Below are 3,431 nucleotides of genomic sequence, written 5' to 3'. Positions count from 1 at the left end.
AAGGCTGCACACGCGACGGAAGCTTAAAAAATGCAGTAACTTCTCCCGTTTTCCCAAAATTTCCCTTCACTTCTTTGCGCCTATTAATTGTAGCGTAATGAAAAGTATCCTTTAACCTGCCCAGTAGTATGAAGAATAATTATACCAAGTTTCGTTAAAATCCGTCTAGTAGTTTTTGTTTCTATAAGGAACATACAGAAAGACAGACAGACAGACAAAAAATAACTTCTCTTTAGATTTATTCCATTTAGGATATATTGATATATCCATACCGACTTCGGCTTACGTCCGTCACTCCCGCGACATAAAGAAAAAGTTCGTGTACAATTAGAAAAAGTATTCAGACAAATAAGGTTGGCAATTCCACGGTATAAATATAAAAAGAAAACCATTAAAACTGTGTCGAAGATGTCTCGGCAATATACTTTGAGGTGGAACAACCACCAGCCGAACTTCATCTCGATGTTCACAACGCTGCTGAACACGCAAACATTAGTTGATGTCACCCTCGCGGCCGAGCGGAAACATCTACAGGCCCACAAAGTAGTATTGTCTGCATGCAGCACTTATTTTCAGGCACTGTTTATGTACAACCCGTCTCGGCATCCGATCGTGATCCTGAAAGATGTCACTTTCGCAGATCTGCGAACAATGGCCCATTTTATGTATTACGGCGAAGTTAATGTCACAGAAAAACAGCTCCCACAGGTGTATCCAGATACAGCGAAAACTCTAAAGATAAAAGGTCTGACGGAAATGCCGGACTCGACACTGCTAACGCGGTCACAGGGCACGTCCGCTGACTTCCCTACCGACTCCGTTGACTCGCAGCGACACGCTGCCTCGCCAAGCATTTCGCCGAGGCGGAAACGGGGGCGAAGGAGGAGTTCGGCAGGCTCGGGGCAGATGGTGGAGGAAGAGGGCCGCGAGGAGTCGGGCCCATCGGTGGATGTGGTGCGCGGCGACGCGATCACGTTGAGCTCGGTGCCGCAGCGGCGCAGCCGGAATATCACGACGACAGGGCCGTCGACGTTTCCCAACAAACATCCGAAGCACAAAATTTAAACTTGGAACAATTGGGAATGGGGAGTAACACAGGAATGGCTCAAGGAGGACAGTGGAGTATGACGGAGCATACGTACCCGCGGTACTCGAATGCGTGCTTGGGTAGCACCGGTCTGCAGGGCGAGGCGATGTACTTTTTTTTTTTTTTTTTTTTTTTTATTTGATAAACTGAGTAGGTATACAGTTTTGACGCATAGCATCGCTAAACCAGGAATGGTTTGTCTCGATGCTAGGTTTCCTGTCATCAATCAATTAACAAAAACATTATATACATCAAGAACAATTAAAGTACAGAACATAATAAAATAAAAATAATGTTGTCATGAACAACATGAGCCAGCACATGCACGCGGGGCTGAGCGAGTACGGGCAGACGCCCGGCGTTGGTGGCGTGGGCGGAGTGGGCGGCGTGGCAGGCCCCTCGCCAGGACCAAACTGCGTGGCGGACGCTGCCGCCGCACCCGAGCAGCCGCCGCAGCAGCAGAAGCGCCGCCGCGCCACCAACCCACAGTCCGAGGAGAACTTTCAGCGCGCTCTCGAGGCCGTGCGCTTCGGCGGCATAGGCTTTTGCAAGGCCGCGCGCCTTTTCGGCGTCAACAACCACACTCTATGGCTCGAATACAAAAAGAAGGGCTACCCCAACAACCGGCTGAGCATCAAGAGCCGCATCAGACGAGAGCGCACGACGCCGCCGCCGCCGCCGAGAGACCTCGTCAAGGATGACGTACCGCAACAGGAGTAACAGATGGCGCTTATCTGCCCACCGCACCCCGTGCCCGTAAGCTATATTGACTCCCGGCCCGTCGACTTCCCGCTGCAGGGCATGGCCCACAACTCGTCCCTCAACATCCTCAGGTTGGCAATTCCACGGTATAAATATAATAAGAAAACCATTAAAACTGTGTCGAAGATGTCTCAGCAATATAGTTTGAGGTGGAACAACCACCAGCCGAACTTCATCTCGATGTGGACAACGCTGCTGAACACGCAAACATTAGTTGATGTCACCCTCGCGGCCGAGGGGAAACATCTCCAGGCCCACAAAGTAGTATTGTCTGCATGCAGCACTTATTTTCAAGCACTGTTACGAATTTCGGACCAGACGAGCCCTGTAGCGACATCTAGTGATTTTTGACGTTTACAACGTAATTTTATGACATCACAGATGGCGCTGCAGGGTTATCGATAGGCCCGAACATTTGAATAATTAATTTTCTATTTTTTCTTAATTAGGTATTTTAATGATCTGCAACTTTTATTTAAAATTATATTTTGTTTTATTTTTGTATTAAGTAAGTCGATCGTTTGTTGTCGTTGATTCGGCGAATCTATGGTTTGGTAGATTTTTTCTATTTTGGCAACTTTGTTCGTGGTTCGTGTGTCAGACTGACAGCGGAGAGAGGTTTTGGAAAGTGGGGACGTCGCAAGAGCGCCGGAGACTCCACTGCCGAAACTATAATGTGGGCAAATTAAAAGCCACGATTTATCGGCGGCATCAAGAGCAGATGTATTAAATAAAATAAATAACTTAACCGAGATGGTAAGTCCTCGCCATTCTTCGTGCATATTTTTGCACCAACTTTGTGATAACCTCGAGGTCCTTGTTTTCAGCAACATCACTGAAATCCCATCGCCGAAGGTCCAGTGGGTGGGTTTAGGTTTCATCCGAGCGATGCCCAACTATCCCGGATGAACCTGTGAGTATTTTCTTTGTTTTGTTCTCGTGAGTTGCCTTGCCACGCTGTCAGCTGAACCACATGCTAATCCTAGCCATTCCTTGTTGCAGATGGGGTTTTAACAGTTTTTTTTCTTTTTAATGTTCATGATTAATAGTCATGTTAATGTCAATGGTCGTGACATGCTATTGTTTAAGAAGATGTTTATGATTGGATCAGATGATTTCAACAATTTCTTGTGAATTTCTTGTGATTGCTACTGTTTTCTTCTGCGTTTTCAAGTTATTCAAGCTTCATTACGGCGGAGCTTGCCTTGGTTGTTAGCACGTCGATGCTTTCACCGCTTTCACGCGCCTCTCCTTTTGCCAACACTCCGTAGAAGGCCCGGTGAAGGTCTGCGAGGTTGACCGGTGGACTGAGCTGCGTAGGTACACAGCTGGCACGCTGCGCCGCCATCGTCCAACACGCCCTGGCCTGAACCGGCCACAACGCATCACCTGTATGGTATTCTGGAACGCCTCAGTTAGGCCTGATAGTCCGAGGTCCTCGAGTAAGTGAGGTGCCTACAGGTGTACGGACAGTAAAAAATAGCAATATGTTATGGTCATGTCACAGAGTGATACTTTACCTAACGGCCCACTTCTCTTTACATGAATTCCGTTCTATTGGAATTATAGAAAATTTGTTTCA

General features: G+C 47.4%; 1 pseudogene; it reads left to right on the top strand.

Annotated features, from left to right (window-relative positions):
- Positions 1-408: 408 nt before the first annotated feature.
- LOC126381064 (longitudinals lacking protein, isoforms H/M/V-like) lies at positions 409-2,200 on the top strand (annotated as a pseudogene).
- Positions 2,201-3,431: the final 1,231 nt, after the last annotated feature.

This window comes from Pectinophora gossypiella, unplaced genomic scaffold, assembly GCF_024362695.1.
Source record: "Pectinophora gossypiella unplaced genomic scaffold, ilPecGoss1.1 Pgos_34, whole genome shotgun sequence".
In the NCBI taxonomy this organism is placed as follows: Eukaryota; Metazoa; Arthropoda; class Insecta; order Lepidoptera; family Gelechiidae; genus Pectinophora; species Pectinophora gossypiella.
This window is presented reverse-complemented; position numbering and strand designations above follow the sequence as displayed.